Raw genomic sequence first — 22622 nt, 5'->3', positions numbered from 1 at the left:
GAGAGCCCTGGCTCAGGTACAAGTTACAGTGGGATCTACAGCCACGGAGGTCACATTGATTAGAGCGGACCTCCAAAAAATGAATGACAGAGTGAAACAGGTGGAAGTGGTAACGAAATCCCTGGTGGAGGGCATTTCTGACCTGCAAGTGGCGATGGAGAAGATGGCGGCTTAAATCAAATCCTTGAGAGACAAAATGGACGATCAGGAAGGACGCTCGAGGAGGAACAATGTTCGAATACTGGGAGTTCCGGAATCAGAAGGCAAGGGCGCCATGGACCTCTACGTGGAGGAGCTGATCAAGACACACCTGAACCCCAAGGGACTCTCACACTTTTTCTCGGTGGAGTGGGCCCACAGAGTGCCCGGTGGAAAACCGAAACCGGGAGCCCCGCTGAGACCGATCCTTTCGAAACTCTTTAATTTTCGCGACCGCAACACAATATTTCAGGCGGCGAGGGTGTCTCCAGCCGTCCAAATCCAAAACTCAACGATTGCCTCCTTCCTGGACTACACAGAAGAGGTGGCACGCAGAAGGAGAACATTCCTGGAGGTAAAGAGGGCACTGCGGGCAAAAGAACTATCCTATTCCATGTTATTCCCAGCCCGACTTCGGGTAGTGGTGGCGTACAAAGTCTGGTTTTTCGATACACCGGAGGTGGTGCAGGACTGGCTAGAGGGCTGGAGGACCGCAGGACGCCCCCGCCGCCAGCAAAATGGCTCCCAGAATCACCAAGAAGACAGCCGGGATCCCAGAGGTCAGGGAGAGGCGGGCAACATAAGTCACCAACACATGGATCCCTGAGAGCAGAAGGGGGTGTAGAATCATGAAATTTCGGTGAAACATGACATTGAGACAAGTGAAATATTACTACCTGTTGGGCGCTCTTGGACACTGACCTGGGGAGCACGAAGGAGAGCAGGGATTCCGCCTGCTCAGGAGGACACCCCACCCCAGCGCGCAAGTAAACTGTTAAAGGGATGGGTTAAGCACTCTGCTATGTTGGGGAGGTGGGTGGTTAAAAGTCCGGTAAGCAGGGAGGCAGGGAGGGGGGTTGTAAGGGAGTTCTGTTTGTTAGTTCTTGAAGTTCCACAAGTACGTCTGAAAACCACAATACTAATAATGCACTATAAGGGGCAAGCTAGGAGCGGGCTCGCCCGGGGAGTAGGACCTAACACTCACTACTTTAGGAGTAGGATTGATGACACAAGACCACAACATACCTTCACCTGAAGGGGGCGCAGTGAGATCGCGGGTGGAGCCTCTCCGACTCATGACCTGGAATGTGAGAGGGCTGGGAGATAAAATAAAGAGAGGGTTGGTGATAAATGAGGTAAGGAGGCGGGGTCCGGCCTTAGTCCTTCTCCAGGAAACGCACCTCACTGGCAGTGCTGTCAAGGCCCTAGATAGGAAAGGATATAGAATGGCGATACACTCTGAATTCACCACGAACTCAAGGGGCACAGGTATCTTAGTGAAGAAATCGGCACCATTCATCGTATTAAGCACCAAGATGGACACCCAGGGTTGCATTGCAGCGCTCCAGGGGCAGTGGGAGGGGAGGCTCCTACAGGTGGTATCAGTATACATCCCCCCGGCAGTACACTCAGTGATGCTACAAGCGTTGGGAGACTTTTCATTAAGCCTACCTGAAGGAGACATAATATTGGGAGGGGACTTTAACGCCACGATAGACACCCAGATGGATAGATTCCCGGAGTTGCCACGGACAAGGGGGCCTTCCTGATTTCATAGCTTCCTGACAGCGATGGGTTTGGTTGATCTGTGGCGACATACACATCCATCTGAGAGGCAGTACACATATCATTCAGCGGTCCATAATAGTTTGACGCAGATTGATTATTTCCTTGCGCTGGGGGGCAGAATGCGACATGTAGATAATGTTGAGATACACCCCAGGGGGGTATCGGATCACTCCCCAGTCACACTCACAATGTCCACACAGGAGAAAACACGTAAGAGAATCTAACCAATCCATGCTACATACCTTAAGACCCCCAAGGTGAAAAAGGCTCTCAAAATGGCGAATTCCCATTACTTTGCTGAGAAATCTGAGTCTGTAAAATCCCCAACTATCCTGTGGGAGGCATACGAGACTGTGTTAAGGGGACAAGCGATAACGTCCATTATTGGGCATAAGAGAGAGCGGCAGAGTGAGCTGGCGAGGCTAGAACTAGCCCTGCGGGACGCGACGGTGGCATACCAGACAGATCCGACACCTGACACGTCCCATGACTTGATTCTGAGGCAGCAACAATATAGGGAACACCTGAAGCAGCAGTCAGTCAATCAAATAACTGAGACGACACATAGAATCTACAACATAGGGGACAAGGCGGGGAAAATGTTAGCTTGGTTAGATAAGAAGGGAGGGACTGCCAGGGGCATACTACGGATTAGAGATAGACAAGGGGTGGAACAGACAGGCCCGAGGAGATAGTCGAGACCTTAGCGGACTACTTCCAGGAAGTATACACTCCAGATACTGTAGTTACGGTAGAGATGGCTCGGGAAGCGGTGAATCACATACCCATCCATTCCCTGACGCCGGAGGCAGCCACAGAGCTAGAAGAAGACATCGCGGAGGAGGAAATACAAAGGGCAATCCATGCGGTAAAGACGGGTAAGGCCTCTGGACCGAATGGTATTCCGATAGAATGTTACCAAGCCGCGTCGGAGGGTCTGGCGGGGCCCTTGTTGGCAATGTATACGGATAGTCTGGAGAGGGCCGAACTTCCATTGGACCAGCGGACGGCCTCCATTGTTGCAATCCCCAAACCCGGAAAACCGCCCGGGAATGCACATCGTACCGCCCAATTTCCCTCCTCAATGCTGAGGTTAAAATACTGGCTAAGCTCCTTGCCACGAGGTTGATGTCACACCTCCAGCAACTCATACACCCCGACCAATCCGGTTTCATGCCGCACTGTAACACCGCTCTCAACCTGCGAAGGGCACACGGAGTGTTGGCCAGGGCAACCTCACTATCAGAACCGGCGGTTAAAATGGCCTTAAAATGGCCCTTGACGCAAAGATGGCGTTCGATATGGTTGAGTGGCAATACCTATTCGAGGTAATGACGCATATGGGTTTTAGCCCCAAATTCGTTGCCTGGGTCCGGTTGCTCTATAACAAGCCTGTTGCACAGGTGGTGGCAAATGGGCATATCTCCCGAACATTTCTCCTGGAGCGAGGGACCAGTCAGGGCTGTCCGCTGTCGCCACTGGTCTTTGCGATTGCGCTGGAACCATTGGCGACTATGATACGCTCTACCCCATTGCTGAAGGGGATCTCCTGGGCGGAGGGGTGGGAGGACCGCATATCACTATATGCTGACAACATGCTGGCATACCTGACGGATCCGGAGAATAGTATACCGGCGCTATTGGCGCTATGCGATGAACAAGGTAGAGTGTCAGGTACACTCTCAACTGAGCGAAATCGGAGATATTAATCTTGCGGGGCCCGCCCCCCACACTACCTGAAGACTGCCCCCTGAAGATGGCAGGGACCTCCTTCCGCTATCTGGGTGTACACGTCACTAGAGACCCAGATAAATTCTTTCAGAATATACAGGTGAGACACGCGTTACAATCAGCAATCCCGCGAGACACGGCGATCCGGAGGCATCTCCCCTGGAGGATCGCCTTCTCACAGACTACATGAAGGAAAGGGCAACATCGCTCACATATTGTAAATTACTAAATAATCTACCTGACCCGACAGCAAAACTAAGAGATAAGTGGGTAGACGACGTAGGAGAGATGGATGAATATGAATGGAATGAAGCGCTAGGTTCACCTACGGAAGTAGGAATATCATCTAAATTTCGGTTAGTGCAGCTCAAGATTCTACACTGGGTGTACTATGCTAGGAAGATGCTATACACGATACAGAGAGCACAGCATCCCTATTGTCTTCGTGGATTCGAAGAGGAGGGAACACTAATACACACAATCTGGGAGTGTCCCCGCATTCAGGAATTTTGGAGACAAATAATGCATACTATGTCACAAGCGCTGGAGATGTCACTAGTCCCTGATCCAAGGAAATGCTTGCTAAATGTATGGGGACCCAACGACCTTACCAGGCATGGGTGGCAATGGTCCACGATAGGCATGATAGTAGCAAAGCGCGACATAGCACAAAAATGGGGAGTGGTAGAAACCCCCACACTGACACAATGGAGCATGAACATGGACAGGGTCATGATCATAGAGAGGGCAGTATACACTACTAGAGCTTGCCCGCGCAAGTGGAACAAGATATGGACCCCATGGAACGTGTACAGGGGGGAAATATGTGAACCTCTGGAGGAAGATGAAGGTCTTACGTCAGACGAAGAGAGGGAGGAGGACTAAGATCTAGAGGGTGAAGGGAAGTGAATTCTAGGGAGTGCTTGCGGACAGGATTGGGAAGGGGAGGGGTAGGAGGGCGGAGTAATGCTCAACTTCCGAGTAATGAACTACTCTGCATAGTTGGGAAGGACTAAGGAACCGACAAATTGGGGGTCTAGATCCTACATCAGAAGCTTGAATAATGTGACATTGTATCGAGGGAATCGCGCCTGTCACACGTATGCCGTATGACAGATTGTGGTAACTTCTTGTTTGAATTGTTTTAGTTATAAAATATAAAACCGGACCTATCAAAATCTGACTGTGTAAGGTGACCTATATACACACCTTGATGTACAACGCCGCTGTACCCCAGGGTTGTCGGCACTTGGGCTGTGTAACCCGGAAAGTAATGCAATTATGAGAAAAGTAGAGGCCGGCCCCTCGGGTTGTAGGCCAGTAGCTGTGTATTGGTTTTATGGTAAAATAAAGGTCTTTAAAAAAAACAACAACAAAAAAAGGCACACCGTTCACCTTGGCAGGAGAAAAGCGCGACGCACAGGGACGGTACTGTGTGTTGTGGGGGAGGTTGGGACACATGTCGGTTACCCAAGTGTGTTGCTATGGGCCTAATACTGATGACCCTATTTTTTTTACCGAGCTATGGGACAATGTGATGGGCACAGGACCCGATCACATAGTATGGGGCGGGGATTTTAACTTATCACATGACCCGGCGGTAGACAGGTCGCACCCGGCCCCCCATCATTACACTAAAGCATGTGCTGAAATGCATAAAACACTTAAGGAATATAATTTGATTGATACTTGGAGATGCCTTCACCCTACCACACTTGAGGACACTCATTTCACGGCACATGCAGTGTCCTGGGCAAGGCTAGATTACATGTTTATATCACTGAAGCTATGTCCTGCGCTTTCAGACGCGCAACACTTGGCCAGGACCTATTCGGACCACGTGCCAGTAGGGCTCACCTTACGCGCAGAGGACTTAGGTCCACCAAGCTCTTTCTGGCGTGTGGAATTGAGGGGAGAAGTCTTAGACTTCTTTGAGCGCAACAAGGGCTCTGTTGAGAATGTAGAAACTGTTTGGGAAGCTTTCAAACTCACCCTGAGTGGGATCTGCATAGCAAAAGGTTCTGGGGTGCTTAAGAGCATATTGTCCACACTAACCAACCTCAAAACTGAGCTTAAACACTTGAAAGATCCCTGGCCATATGCCCAGATAGGACGATTCAGTCAGAAAATCGGTATAAACTCACAGAATATACAGAGGAGGCCTGTAGGGAGTCCAAATTTAGAGGCCAGCACTGGACAGCTCGCCGCTATGGCGAAGGCTAGAGACCGGGTATAGCGCTCGCTGCAACAATCAAGATGATGCGACAAACAAATGTAATACTAGAAATTGAGGGACCAGATGGACTGGTATATAGAGACACGGCACGACACGCATTACACCACGCTATACACTACGACGAGAACTGACAAGCTCAACTTACATGAATATTTGGAGGATGTCTCTCTAGGCTGGTTAAGCGACACTCAGCTGAAGTTCTTGAGTGCCCCGTTTGAATTAGATGAAGTGCGAGAAGCTATAATGCACATGCAGACCGGTAAAGCCACGGGATTAGACGGGATTCCAGTTGAGTTCTACAAAACTTATATTGACTTCATGGCCCCCATATTGCGGGAAGTGTACGAAGATGCAAAAGAGGTTGGACATCTTCCCCCCTCCATGCGGCTGCCCTCATCACGTCGCTAATAAGACCTGGGAAACCGCCGAATAGTTGTGACTCATACCGGCCTTTGTCGCTACTAAATTGTGATGTTAAGATCCTCGCTAAAATTATTGCTACGCGCCTCAACCTTCTTCTGACTAATCTGATTTTGCCCGATCAATCAGGTTTTGTCCCAGGTAGAGTGACATCTCACAACTTGCGGACGTTTTTTACAGTTATGAATAACGTCTCTGAAGACTTACCAATGGCGGCCATATTTTTAGATGCCACCAAGGCATTCGATTCCCTAGAGTGGGACTATGTGTTTGAAGTGATGAACTGTATGGGATTTCCTCCTATCTTTCTGTCCTGGATTAGGCTGCTCTACCAGTCGCCAATAGCTAAAGTGATCATTAATGGGAAGATGTCTCACGAAATACCCATCACGAGGGGCACGAGACAAGGCTGCCCATTGTCGCCTCTACTTTTTGCGATTGCCATTGAGCCATTGGCGGCGAAGCTGCGACAACATCATAAGGAAAAAGCGTTGCAGTGTAATATGCAGCAAATTTTGATATCACTGTACGCAGAAGATACCACCTTGTATGTCCGCGACCCCAGCCAAAACTTGAATCCCATTCTTAGAGAGTTTATCCGGTTTGGCAGACTTTCTGGTATCCATATAAACTGGGGCAAATTGTGCTTATTTCCCCTCACGGTGTCAACGACTAAATTCCCTGTGGACTACCCTATTACCTAGTGTGAGGACGAGTTCAAATACTTAGGGATTCGTATATCAAGAGACAGAGATGAACTAATGCGGAACAACTATGGAACAACTATGGTCCGTGTTACAGACAACATCACACAGTGGATCACACTGCCGCTGTCAATGGCAGGCAGAGCATCTTTAATAAAAATGGTGATTCTTCCACAGTTGCTCTACTTATTCCTGAACATTCCATTCTACCCCAGAAGGTATTTCTTCCAGCAGCTGAAATCAGAACTAACCCGGCTGGTGTGGGGTGGTAAGACCCCCGGACTCAAGTGGGAGACTCTCACTAGGCCCTACAAACAGGGAGGACTTGGGATTCCCGATTTTGAATTGTATTATTACAGCGCCCAGGTACACTACGCTTTTGTTTGGATACAACAGCCTCGATATATGCCCCAGATAGCGGCGGAGCATTGGCTAGCTCGACCGGTCCCAATTGAAGGGGCACTGTATGTCCCTTCCCTTGGTAGAGATAAGCCACCGACGACAGTGATGAGCACTGTCAACGTGTGGGCCCGGCTAGGACCAATGTCAGACACACCTATGATGTATTCACCAATTTTGCCGCTTACATACCATCCGGACATGCCCCTACTACAAGAGACTGTATTCCACAAACTAGCAGAACGCACACATATTAAAATGTGGGTGGACTTGTACCATGAAGGGACATTCTGCACATTGGAACATTTGTTTTGTTGGCATCCAAGGTCTTAGGTCAGTTAAAATTGACTTTCCTAACGAACCCCAAGCTTTTTGCACCACTACAGCGAATCCTGCGAGATGCAACAGCCAAGAGGCTGGTATCGACGATTTACAGGACAGTGCATACGCGGAGAGAGGTGCCGGCACCGGCTGCCACAGCAAAGTGGGATCAGGAACTGGGTATTGAGCTAACGGATAGGCAGTGGGATTTCTGCTTACAGCAAACTGAACGAATTTCATCAAGCAGTAGATTTAGAATAATTCATTACAAATTCATACATAGGCTATATTACACTCCTGTCCGCATGCATAGGTTCCGCCTGCGTGAAGCAGATACCTGCGACAGATGCAGTGATCCAGGAGCCGACTTCTTAACTCTGGTGTGGTGATGCGATGGAGTCCAAGCCTACTGGCAACAGGTGTTTACTACCCTGTCTAAGATGATACATCCTGCGGTAGAACACTCCCCAGTACTTGCGCTTTTGGGATATGTAGAACTGATACAAGCAGTACACCGCAAATTTATCGCGATGGATTTACTTATGGCTAAAAGGAGAGTGGCATGTCGATGGAGAAGAGGCAGGGCTCCCAAATTTAAGGAATGGCTACGTGACCTCACATATTGTCAGGAACAGATAGCAACATATGCTGAGCTATTACTGGTAGCCTCCAGGCTACTTACTAAAGCAGGTTCTACCCAACACCGCAGCGGGAGCACATTCCTCGTAGATAGACTGACATTCCGTGGTATAGACCTACAATCATATATACAAATGGAAAGTGATGTGGACTATGGGAGGAGATTATGAGAATAGATAATGACCGGATCAGTGATATCCTGCAGGCAGGACCTGCCTAAAACGTGTAACATGGGAATTACGCAGGTCGCTTTGTCAGTTGTCACATGTTATTTGACGCATGTGCTGCTAGACAGGACTTGTACTAGATGTATACCAAGATGAGAAAATTTATTGCTATTTCTATGTTGTGGACCTGTGGAGCTTGAACTCACAAGATTCTAGAGAGCACAGTTGGGACTGTTGATCAGACCGCTTTGTATGACTGTATTGCTGTGTGCTTAACAATCTGATGCCATATGCTGTAAAATGTATTGATTGATTTTTATTGCTGCAATGTGTGTGGATACTTGTGCACCTTCTTAGTTTGACAAACAAAAGTAAAATTAAAAAAAAGCAGCATATGAGGGTCCCTAGGAACTGTTTTTACCTCTGCCTTATGTGCAAGAGCAGGGAGAATTTATGTATCATCAATTTATGTATCATTGCTCTTGTATCATATGATGATGTTGTAATGTTGTAATATGGTGTTAGTCTGTCTTTGCTGTGTTCTAAGGGCAAGCAAACCAGGTTGCTTGTCTTCATGCATGAAGTACCATATCTTTGTTGTAAGTTTGGCTTATATTTGTATTTTTAACCGTTTGCACTTATGGTGAATGTCGGGTTATTTAGGACGTTTTTCAGGGCAATATATTTTTACAGTTTACCAATGTAGGCAATCTTTTCACCTCACGGAGGGGGCATGGATGCAATACAATCAGATACAGCACTGGGTCCGATCCCCGATTTACACCCACGGAGCTACCATACAACTTACTGCCTTTGAATCCCTGGTTCGTAAATTTGAGGGATCAAAGGGTCTGATTTCTCATACATACACTGCCTTACAGCACTCCCAGCGACCTGTACCCCATGGGTATTAGGCGCGGTGGGCTTCACTTACCTCCAGAAGGGTGGGACAGATTATGGCGGGATATCCCAAAGTTATACCATAGCACGCTGCAACGTGAGTCAACATATAAGTTAATGAAACAGTAGTATTAAGACCCAAACCCGCTTACACCAAATGTCCCAAATTACCCCCGACATGCTAGAGGTGCCAGGGAAATAGAGGAGACTTCATCTATATATGGTAATCATGCCAGAGTCTTACGATGTTCTGGAAGGAGATCCTTAGTCACATCAAAGAGGTAGTGGGGCTCCTTATTCCTTCTTCTCCGACAGTCATCCTATTGGGTATTAAGCCCTTAATACTAACTGCTATGACGTACACAGACTAGCGTTTGATTCTCCACTTGTTAGGCGCTGCTCGGCAATCCATAGCCCTATTTTGGAAAAAGCTGCAACCCCCCTATAGCCACTTGGTTTATTCGCTTGTGGAATGTTTTAGCCATTGAATTACTTACTGCCCGTATTAACCACACAGATACTAGATTTACCCGCTTCTGGCAGCCGCCTATACACTATTTTACCCTGACCAGACACTCCTGGTTGGTCCTACCCCCCCCCCCCCCCCGATTACAAGCCTTGCAATTGTTTGATGATTCACTTGAGCTATACTTTAGGGGTCGGAAACCAGAATCCCCAGAGTCGCCTACTCAAGTTAGGAGGCCTACTCTCTTATCCCCCGATGACTCTGCTGCTTCCCTTCTGAGGTTTAGATTCCCTCAGTGCACTCTGCCTTTGCTCCCCTTTTCCTGGAGAGAACTTTTCTTCCTATTTTGTTTTATTTCGCATACAATTGATGACAATGCCCCGTAGCTCCCCTAGACTAAAATCTCCCCACGCCTAGGAGACAGAACCTATATATTGGTATGTCATGCATAGTAAGATACTACTGTCCACAATACAATCCCATACAACACTTGGAATATTGTGAGCTCTCTTTAGTCTATCCCTGAGATGGGAACTTTGTTAAGACAATTTATGGTGGGATAAAATCACGTATTGTCTTTCTCTACCCTAGCATATTCCACAAAGGAAGTCCTGGCGATATATTGAATGGGATTGACTCTGCCATGTATGTCCTAATCATAATGTCCTGCTATGTAACATGGAGAAGGTGCTCAATTTGATGTTTTCTTCACAGGGTCATGGGTCCTCGATTTGTTTTGCCTTTGTTGATTGCTGTATATTCATTAAACAGAATTTACAAATAAAATAACATTGAAAGAGAATCCGAGAACTGGTCATGAGTTTACTTGCCTTTTTATCTCTCGTCTAATATTCTCATGATACATATTGTTATTGAACAGTGGGTTTAGAGCCCACTCACTGATCACCTCTGGCTGGCTTCATTGTCACTGTAGGAAAGCCAGTTATTAGTTGTGATGGATGCAAGTCCTTCACACGTAATAATTTCACAAGTGTGTTTTCACTGGAAACCTAGTATCCCATTATAGCACTTGCTTGCTCAGGGTAGCAAAACAGAGCTGTCCAAGGAGGAAACATCATTAACAATGAAGGCATTACTACACGTAACGTTTACAACGGGGCACTTACCACGTAAACGTCTTTTCAGCACGTATGCCTTCAACAATCGTCTTTACCACGCATAAAAAAAAACGTAGGATTAAAAAGGGGGATTGGGGGGTCTCCCCCCCATAAAAAAACGAACCCGCAGTGCCGAAGAAATCAGCGTCGTTAGAGAGGAAGCGGAATAAACTTCTGCTTCCTCTTTACGACGTAAGAGCGACGTGGTAAAGGTGATGCGGGGAAAACTAATTCCGTGGTAACGCATGCGTGGAAAAGGCATGCGTTGCAACGGAATTCGTAGTAACGACACATAACCATCATTCTCCAGCCACTGCTTTTTCTTTTTAAAAACCTAACAAGCCTGAAAGATAAATAGCTTCTCGACCTCCTCCTTGCAAGTGGTTGTAAAACCATACTCAGCTCGAACAAGATCTCCTTTCAAAGCCCAGAAGGAACTCCTAATATTCCAGAGAGGAGCGGATAATATCACACTCAAAATATCTTCTTGGAAACACTGCACCAGACCGGTTTTGGGCAAACTAAACTCCTATCTTAATCAAGTCAGGCCTCCATAAATACAAAATATTAATTTCATACTCTTATATAGTAAAAACTGCTCAACCTTAACTTGCTCTGCAAAATCTCCTCCACTAGTTCACTCCTTTTCTCCCTTCTTACTGTTATTATTTTTCACTGTGGTGCTTTTCTAAGTGATTTTTGGACTGTTTCAATATCGAGGCTTATATGTGTTTGGAACCAGATGTTAACATTTGTATCACATTATTGTTCATTTTTTTAAAACCAATAAAATATATTGAAACTAAGAAAAAAAAGGAAGACAAGTGCTAACATATTTGCCACTTCCCAATGCATGAATGGACTTGTTCATGTGGCGCTAGGCTGTTGTGTTTATATATTTAATTCATTTATAGAGTGCATGGCTACACCATCGGTGTGTCCCCGCGCTGAAAGCTAACTCTGAAAGAATAGATCCAGGTCAGGGAAGGTGAGTGTTAGCCTTTCTCTGGGCTGGGCTGTGTCTGCAGTAAGGGTGGTAGTTGCTTCAGGTTTTGGGAGTCTTCTAGAAATCTAGAAAATTTAGGAATAGTCTAAAAAAGGGCACTCAGCCATATTCTTAATTTAACAAATGCAAAATGCAATAAAAGATTGTCAAACATTTGGTTTGTCACCCAATTTTAGTGAAACGTGACACATGAGACATTGAAGAAGTCTTATCTAATGGCTGCAAAATATTTTGCAATTGGTATGTGACTCAGTAAAGTTTCAAAAATGAGGCCCTCAGACTTTCATCATTAGACGTTAATCAAGAGCAAGAGAGAGAAAGAAAGACAAAAACGGGAGAAAGAAAGAGTAGGAGAAGGATAGGAAAATGATGATAAAACGAGAAAGCATGGACGAAAGTGAAACTGCAAGAGTCAGATAATTAAATTGGATTTGTTGGGTAGTCAAGTCTGGAGGCATCAGGAATCAAGACTAGGCAGCCTGGGGATTCAGCCATCCTGGCATTCAGCAGTGCTGATGATGGTATCCTAAAAAACCCTTGGGACCAGCACAAATTTGGTTCTCACTAAATGAAACACTGGAAAAAGAGTATAGGGCGGAAAGGTGGATGAAGCAGCCTGTATAACTAGACTGGGAAAATACCTATGAAGGGCATAATATGGTAGCCCTAATGTTGAGGGGCAAAGTGTATACATTTTACTGTTTGCTGATAATGAAATCGACATGGGAAAGACTCCAAGGCTATTATTACAAAGCTCTTTTATTGGCCTGATACTTGTTTTTAGAGATTAAAATATTTTTTTAAATAGGATTAGACAAAGGCATATTATGTGCACTTACAAGGTTATGTTTTACAATCCAAAATGATTTTTGGGATGAAAAGGTCGATATTAACTGCAAGTTCAAAAATAGCTGATTAGAAATGTAAAATGCTAAGACTATCTGGTGATAAGATCTCCCTCTGGTCTAACTTGGGGAGATCATCATACAATGAGTAATAGGGCCGTCCCTTAGGTAAATAGTGGTATTCTTGCTTTTTACAGACACACAGTGTTAAGAAAGGTTAAATGATTCGAACGCCTGACCACTTCAAAGCGCCATATTTTGGTGTAAAAGTAAAAAATCCTGTAAAAGGCTGTATAAAACGCTTTTTTATAGAAAACAAACAGACCTCTTTAGGGAATCCTTTCATGCATTGCGGAAAGAACACTAAATCAAACCATGATCTCACAGCTCCTGTGATTGGCTGCTATCCATGAACTTTCTGCTGACCTGGGGGGACATGTTTGGTTTCAGGGCGCAGAGCATGTGAGCACAACAAAGGGTGAGGACAAATTGTATGCATCTAAAGAAAGCAACTACATAAATCCTTATTATAAGGACTTCACTGACCATCTACTTTTTACCACATTAGAAAATTGTGACATTTATTCACATTCGGTTTCTTCTCAAGATCCTCAAGATCCTGCTCTGCCAACAAATGCAAGTCTGAATAAACTGATGCTTATGAATATTAGTTCTGCATAGGACACAACCTCAGTTACAAGAGTATCTCCTTAGAAAGACTCTCCAAATTAGGAATGGTGAAGCCAGTTTATAATCTCTATTGGAAAAAGATATGTGTATTTGGAAGTACTGGTTTGTTATGATTATTTAAAGCAGGATGATTCTGATTTAAACCGGTTAGTTCTATGAGTGTTTCACTTTTTTCAGCATTTTCGCAAGGTTGCATCTGGATATGCACAAACGCAATTTGGTAGAAAGCTTCGGAGGCGGTAAGTTATCATTTGATAATGATGGCTTCCATTAATATAATATAACTGTTATGTTTTTACGCTTTTATAAAATAATTGGTGGTAGGACGATGGTTAATGGTCGGGTGTCAGAAATACCAGTATAAGAAATAGATTGAAAATCATCGAATGAATATTTATCGAACCTCTAATGGATCTGATCATAAAGTAAGGATGAGAGGAACTTCATTGAATTCAAAGTGCTGCATATGCCTCTGATTGTCACTGGGCAGCCTTCATCGGTAATTCACAGAAACAAAATGCACTTCATTTGTGGTGAGGGAGGTTCCACTCATCTTGATGCTTTACACAAAGATCCTTAACAGTGTTCTAAGAATCTAGACATTGCGTAGTACCTCAGTGACGGGACTTGGTTGACAGCATGAGTGTCGCTTCACCGCAATGCTAGAGTAGAGGAAGGAAGCTTAATGACTTCACAGGTCTTGATATCATATGATCCTTGACCCTGAATCTTCCCTGGAAGTGATGTCATATACCCCTAACCCTAGTGATATCACAAAGATTGAGATCACTGAAATTCCAGAATAACTGCATGAATAATATAAAACAAAACAGACGTGTCTATTTTAGTTTTCACCTACATTAGGAAGCCAGGCAGTAATTGATATAGACCCTATGTTGAATATGAACTATGTTATTGGTGTACATTATTCCTTTTTGTCAATAAATGTTTATTTGTCTTGATTTGCAAAGCCCTATCATTCATTTGCAGCATAAATGTGAATGTTATATAGAAAATCTTCATTTTGTGATGTATTCATGATAATAAAGATTAGCTAAACCTTTTTTAAATGTGTTTGGTTTTTAGATATTTTATCAATAGATGCATTGCACTAGTGAATGTAAACCAAATCCCAGTGGAAGCTGAAGAAAGTAACCAGTGCTCATCAATACACTTTCTAACTTCTATTCTTGCAGTTGGTCTTTGAAAGTGGTGGGGCATACATTTCCGGACTTGTAGCTATCAAGTAGAATTTAAGTTCAAAAAGATTTTTATTAAGAATAAAGGTGTCAACATACAATGCACAAATTCAAGCACGGATCATCACATTACAAAGAAGCGCTTAAAGAAATATATGCATTGGAGTAATTGGAGTAATATACAATAAAAATAAAAAAGATGAAAAAGAAATACAATTAATTTCAAAATAAAACAGTGGAATGTTCAGGGGAATCATGGTGGTTTGAGAACTTCCTGTTGAGATGGCAATAATAGCAGGAGAGAACTGTTGGCACTTAGATCTATATACAGCATAACAGGTGACCATAAATTCAGACTTTTTACTGCCATAGATACAGGTTAAAAAAAAGAAGTATCTAGTCTGTGGTTATGACAGGCTGTATACCACCAAGCCTTATAAGAGATTTTAGTGAAGTCCTTCCAGTTTTTAGTAATTTGCTGGAAAGCGACTGCCAATAATAAATCAATAATTTTGACATTAGTCGGGTAGTCGATCCAAATAGGGGAGAGACTTCCTAAGAACACATGAGTAAATGAAAAGGAAAAGTTAGTGCCCAAAATTAAGTTAATTTGAGACCAAACACATTTCCAAATTAACAGGAAAACAACATATGAAACAGATCAGCATTCGGGGATGAACAGGTCCAGCAAATATCTGTTTCCAAGGAGTACTGTTTACTTAAAGTGCTGGGGCAATACAGAAGCCTATTATAAATCAAAAACAGTGTTTGCGTGGGATTGGCAGCTCTCGGAGACTTTGGTAATTTGGTCCAGACTTTCCCCCAAAAAGATATTGGCCAAGATGACTTAAAATCCTGTTTCCATGCATTCTCTATTTTAGACTTTTGTCTAGTGTTCTGAGGACAAAGCAAATTGGTATAAAGGGTGGAAGCCTTAGGCTTGGTGCGAAGCAGAGTATAAAGCAGGGGTCTCCAACCAGTGGCTCGGGAGCGACTGGTAGCTCACCAGCACCCTCAAAGTAGCTCTCAGAGGTGAAGCCAAACCAAGCCAATCTGAGAGATTCTGTGTATATTATAGAAGGCAGCACTGCTCATTTCACTACCCTTAAGAGTTACCAGGGACTGGGCCTGTTGATAATACTCAAACACACACTGTGTTGGCCTATCAATCAATCATTCAGGGATTTATAGGGTGCACTACTCACCTGTGAGGGTCTCAAGGCGCTGGGGGAGTGTGTGGGGGGGGGAATTTGGGCAGCCCAGGTCATTCGAAACGCCAGTTCTTGAGGCTCTTCCTGAATGCTTTCAGTGTGGGGCTTCATCTGATGCTGAGGGAGAGTTTGTTTCAGGTCCTGGCCATGATGTAGGAGAAGGATGTGCCTCCTGTTCTGTTTCAGTGGATGCCGGGATATTTCGGCCAAGGCCTGGTCAGCGGAGCAGAGGTTTCTTTTGGGGCTGTAGAAGGAGATTCTTTTGTTGAGGTATTGGGGTCCGATGTTGTGGAGGGTTTTATAGGTGTGTGTGAGCAGCTTGAAGGTCACTCTTTTTTGACGGGGAGCCAGTGGAGGTCTTGTATATGCTGGGTAATGTGGTCTTGTCGTGGGATGCTGAGGGTGAGTCTGGCTGCGGCGTCCTGGACAGTCAGAAGTTTGTGGAGTAGTGATTTGATGATTCCGGAAGAGAGAGCGTTTCCGTAGTCCAGCCTGCTGGAGATGAGTGCATGGGTGACGGTCTTCCTGGATTCGGGGGGTGGGTCCATTTAAAGGTCATGCAGAGGGTGTTGAAGATGTGGAAGCTGCAGCGTTGGCTTATGGGTCTGCCACATGAACCATCTTTATCCACTTTAAATCTACCTAAGAAGGAGATTGGCCATGTTATCCGCCCTGCTTGATCAGTCGCACTGTCTGTGACATCAAAGAATAGTAGCAGCAGTAACCAGGGCTGACCCACCGGGGTATGACTGCAAGAACTAAAGTGAAAATGTGTTAGTTGGGAGCATGATCAACCAAAGAGTTGAGGAGACGAGAGTATGCATCCAGGGCAGAGAAAGTATCACATTCATTTTTGTGTGGGTGTGTGACATTGTGTCCTTCCCAAATAAACAGTGTTGATTCCTTAAAGCTACTCCTAGTGTAAAGGACTGCCAAATATGTATGCTGGTCTCCATCATAAGATTGTGCTCATTCATGGTATAATTGTGCCATAGCCATAATATTTTCGTCCTTGACTATTTTGGGCATACAAGTCTAGTAAATACATACTTGCTGCCATCACTGATATATTAAGAGCATGACTGGCCTGCTTTTAGCCACTCCTGACAGAGTGGCAACCGTTTCTCCCATAAGAATGGCCATAACTGATATAAGTTGGGCATCCAGCTGTGGCACAATGGTAGCCCTGGTTTAATGTGGGCATTATTAGCATAACAGAGGCATTCTTAGTGTTATGGTGAAGAACCATGGCCTATGATTCCAATACCTGGGTATTTGAAGCATAATTTCTCAATGAGAGGCATTTTTACATGGTGGTACTCAATGAAAACTAAAGCTGATGTTTAGGGACTGTGTATTTTCTAACAATGAAAACTGATTTGATTATTAAAGGAAAAAAATATGCTTTTTCAGAAAAGGTTTTTTTCTGGAAAACTGAGTTTGATTGCTCAAAGTGGAAAGGGATATTGATAGAAAGTATGTGTATTTTCGAAAACTAATATGCTGATGAAAAAAAAATTGCATTTCTAAACTACATTTAAAGTTGTTAGCTGAATGATTATTCAATTTGTGTTGGGGAGACTTACTGCTGTGGTAATAGCCTTTGTGGCACACAGCATGTGATGATTTGAATTTTACTTTATTACAAGCATTTAATAATAATAAACATTTTCCTAGCATTCTGCTGTTAACTTCACCTGGAATTCTTTGGTGGTTACTACTGATAATTGTGCTTAGGGTGGTCTTAATGTAATGTTAATACATATCATTGGAATTTTACAGTGATAAAATATGCTAGTAGCTCAGCAGGACTTTCCTTGAGCAGAATTAGCTCTCACTACAGAAAAGGTTGGAGACCTTTACCAGTTGAAACAGAAGTGTTGGCAGTAGCTGGTGCAATGGCAAGTCAAGTGTAAGTGTCCAGCACAGCCTTACTGAGAATCTTATATTTAGGAAGAAAAGAAGCAGGTAGGTTAAAAAATTGACTGAGTAGAGAGAAGGGGATAATTTCTCAGTGAGAAAATATTGGACAGACCCATATTAAACTCTTCTGCCTTCAAGTCTTCCAGTAAAAGGGTTTATTGTGAATTAACAGGGATTTAGTATGCCAAATTGTTGAGTCGAGGAAAGAATCAGTATTAACTGAAGAGGAGTTAGAACCCAGAAGTAGAGATGTGAGTTTGATTTTAGGAGTGGTGCTAGATTGTGGTTTGCGGGAAAAAGAGAGGTATTCTTGAAAGGCAAATGGAAATAAAAATAATCTTTCATCTAAGGTCCATAAAGGACAATCATCTATGGAGTCACTCAACCAATATGCAGACCGACGTAAAAGGAAAGATTTGTGGTATATGGAGAAATTAGGAAAGTTGACTCCCCCCTCAGATTTGGGACGAGTCAATTTGGCTAGTGACAATCTAGCTTTCTTGTTATTCCATAAAAAGGAGGAAGGACAGAGTTGATCTGTTTAAACATTTTAGCTGGTATAGGGACTGGTATGTTGAAAATGGTAAATATCACTATAGGAGATAGCATCATCTTTATCGCATCCAGGCGACCCCGCCAGGACAATAAAGAGGATGCCACTTAGTAGCTAACTCTGAGATCTTTTGGATAAATATATTCATGTATAAGGATACTGTGTCAGGGTTTGAGGAAGTGAAATATAACCCTGAGTATTTAATTTGATTCGAGCTCTACGTGAAGTGGGAGGATGCAAAATCATCCTTAAAGGTGTTCTTGGTAAAGGGTAACCAAGGAGAAGGATTGCTCTTCCTCTAAGAAAGCAGAAATAGACGTAGTGGGCTGTGAAATAAAAAGCAGGATATTGTCAGCATAGGCTGCGAGTTTAATGTGAGAAGTTTTAACCTCAAATCCATGTATATCCGTATTTTGACGGATTTTTGAAAGGAAAGGCTCCAAAGCCAAATTAAAAAGGAAAGGTGATAGGGACAACCCTGGCGCACACCTCTGCCTAAATCAAAAAAAGGAGAAATGAGACCGTTGGCGCAAACAGCAGCGCAGGTATTCGAATAAAGAAGAGAAATTAGAGAGGTAAACTTGGGGCCAAAACCAAACCATCTAAGGGCATAAAAAAGATAAGACCATTCAACCCTGTTGAATGCTTTTTCCACGTCTAGCGCTATTGCTGCAAGAGGTTGTTTGAGATGTGAGGATTGAGATATGACGTCGAAAAAAAGTTGTGTGATGTCTGTTATGAGTCTAACTTTATCAAAACCAGATTGTTCTTTGCCTAATAGAGTTGGTAAAAAAGAGTCTAATCGAAGGGCCAAAGCTTTGGAAAAAATGTTATAATCAATGTTTACTAAGGAGATGGGTCTGTAATTTTTACAAAATGTCGGGTTCTTGCCATCCTTAGGAATAAGACAAATATGCACCTCAGAAAAAGAGCCTAAGGCACCATTTGGGGAGCAAAAAGAATGTATCAAAAAATGTAATTTGGGGAGTAATAATTTGGAGAAGTGAAGAAAAAATTTGACCATTAAACCATCAAATCCTGGTGCTTTACCTTTTTAAAGATGCTGGAGAGTGTCAAGAAGTTCCGGTTGTGTGAGGTCTATCTCTAAGGGGGACAGATCCGGAAGGGTGTGTAAAGGTTTTTGAATAGTGGAGAAAAATTGGGACAACTGGCAATCTGTAGGATGCGCTTCTGCAGTATACAATGATTTATAAAAAAGTGAAAATTCAGCTAATATATCCTTGCCCTTGAATTTTAAACTAGAGTATTCATCATAAATAGAGTCAATATTGAGTTTATTGTGCTTAATTTTCAGGTATTTAGCTAAAATTTTCCCTGCCTTGTTTTGACCGCCATAACATTTGCACTGGACTTTAAGACATACAGTGAGGCATTGCCAATAGATTCCTGATTGAATAGAAGCTTAGCTTTTAAAAGAGCAGATAAACATTCTTTGGAGTTGGACGAATAATAGGATTGCTCCAATCTCTTTATCTCACATAATAGATCACTAGAGTGTTGGCGTGCTTTCTTGCATTTTTTAGAAACATAGCTGATGATAAAGTGTCTAGATGAGGCTTAAAAAGCATCCCAGATGGTCAAAAATGGCATAGAGTTGTTTTGATTCAATAAAAAATAATCATTGAAAAAGGTTGTGAAGGAGGAGGTAAATGCGCGATCCAAAAGGAGGGCATTGTTAAAACGCCATCTCCTAGCAGCATTAACCTTCGGCAAAAAAATCAAGATGAATTGAGATAGGGGCATGATCTGACAATAATATAGAGCCAATCTCTGCATTCATAAGGGCTTGAGACACATTATGGGACACAAAAAAGTAATCGATTCTTGATTGGGTGTGGTGAACTCAGGAATACAAATTATATTCTCAGGTAGTGGGGTTGCATAGTCTCCATGCATCCAGTAGTTTATGTTGGGTTATAGCATGGACAAAAGACTTATGGGGCTTGTTAGGGCAAAACGAGACCTTTGAATTGTAGTCCAAGAAAGGGTCAAAGACCTGATTGCAATTACCAGCCAATATAAAATTATCTTTATTACAAAGAGTAATCTGTTGAACTAGTGAGGACAAAATGAAGAGTCGCTGCCAGTAGGGGCATAAACAATGAGAAAAGAGACCAGAGCATCTTCCAACATTAATTTTACATTTAACCAACAACCATTTGCATCAGCATCTTGTGAAATGAGATGGAAAGGAAGCGATTTACGACAAAGTAACATTATCCCATTACGTTTTCCATCACCTGGAAAAAATAAAATATCTCCCACCCAACCCTTTTTTAGTTTTAATGACTCAACAGCTGTACGATGGGATTCCTGTAAGCATACTATGTCTGCTTCTAACTTGGCAAGATGGCTTAACTCTCTGTCTCCTATCGGGAGAATGTAATCTCCTATAATTCCAAGATATTATTATCAGTGTCATAAAATGGTGAAAAAAGGAGAAGAAAAAGAAGAAATCGAACAACAATCAAATTAAATATAAAGGTAAAGGTAAGTAAATAAATAAATACAAAACTAAGTGATCCAGCTTACCATCGAGTAAGGAAAAAAAAAAGAAAGAAGAGAGGATGAAAACCGACAGTAAAGGTAGAAGAAGCAAAAATCCAGGTAAGCGAAAGTAATGAGCATGAGTTAGAATAGGAAGAACACAAGAAATAGTATCTGAGTAATACTATGAATATGCAAAAAAAGAACAGGAAAATAAGAAAGAAGAGTATTAGCAACACCTAACAAGAAAATAGGAAAGAGGTTGCGAGGGAGATGGAAAACAAAAAATTAAGCTAACAAAGGTAAATGGGTAACATACCTACACAAGGAAGGTTCGAGGAAAAGTCAAGGAAACGGAGGGGGGGGGGGAGGGGCGGCGGAGCCACATGGACCAAGCGGCAAATCCAGGTTTGACCACATGGAGGACCTGGGTGTTAACACACCATCAGAATGGGAAAAATGTGAAGGCGAAGAGCAATAGGTATTAGGACAATTAATAAAACCGACAATGAAAAAGAGAACATTAAAATCAAAAGAGTTAACCAAACATACACAGAGGGTTACTAAACATTGAATCTTATCTAAATCCAAAGAGCAACACTCATTGGATGAACAATGCTGTAACGTAAGAAACAAAACATGAAGTACCTGTATGAAAAATACAGTAAATTAAACATTATGCAATGACGAAGACCCTGAAAAATCCATAGCATCTGTCTTGCAAGAGTTTATGAAACTTTGTAGGCGCAGCAGATCTTCATAGGTTGCTGTTTTGTTGTTATATGTGACCTTAAAAGACACGGATGAAAGAGACCGTAATGGGCTCCCATTGATCGGAGATCAGGTCTCATGTTAAGAAATACCTTACGTCTATTAGCAGTGGCCTTAGCATGATCCTGAACAAAAATAAAGTTGAGCCTGACCAAGTGATACCTTGAGTGGACTTGACCGCTGACAGAACTTTTAGCTGATCTGTATATTCCAAGAAGTATAAGATGACTCCTCTTGGGCGCTGTGAGGATGAAGCATTCGAAGGAAGGCAATCCAATCAATGCGCACGCTGGATGTTAAGAACACTATCTTCTGGCATGTGGAGCAACTTGGGAAGGAAAGATTTGAAAAAGGCAAGAGCGGCCGTCCCTTCCACCCCCTCCACCAGACCACTGTGTGGCTCACTGGTTAGAGGCGGCAGACCCGGAAGCAGAGGACGGCCCGGGACCAGGGTTCAATTCCGGACGCGGCAGGGTCGTGAACCAGGGTCAGCGGACTCGATAATTCTCGCCATGGTGCCTACTCTAACCAGGGATCACACTCGGCAACTCTGGGCATTAGCTTGCCTCATTCTCCACAACGGCCCCCCACAAACACCGGGGATGCCTGGTTTCACCTTGGAGATACCCAGGAGGGAACATCTCACAGGGAAAGCCAGGACGGGTTCCCCAGCGGTCTATAGCGCCAGGACGCCTCCGGGTAGCACACACATTTACATTTACATTCGCCTGTTGCGGTTTTCTAGGTCCTCAACCTGTCGCTGAAGCACAGAAACTTGAGATTTGAACTGAACAACATTGGTGCTGGCTTCTCCAAAGGAGGACATGCTGTGTTCAACTGCAGTGAGTCTTGTGTCAAGTTGAGACCAGTTCTCAGTAAGGATTTGTAATTTGCTATTAGTTTCCGCCACAAAGGGTCGCAGGGCCCTAATTTCTTCCAACAATAGCTCCATAGAAACAGGCGAGGCTGATTTAGGCGGAGATGGAGGGTCTTTTTTGAGGTGCTTAGTATTCGATTCCCCTGGCTGAGCAATATTGGGATCCATTGT

The sequence above is a fragment of the Lissotriton vulgaris genome, chromosome 6 (assembly GCF_964263255.1).
Source record: "Lissotriton vulgaris chromosome 6, aLisVul1.2, whole genome shotgun sequence".
Lineage (NCBI taxonomy): Eukaryota > Metazoa > Chordata > Amphibia > Caudata > Salamandridae > Lissotriton > Lissotriton vulgaris.
Note: the sequence above shows the minus strand (reverse complement) of the source record.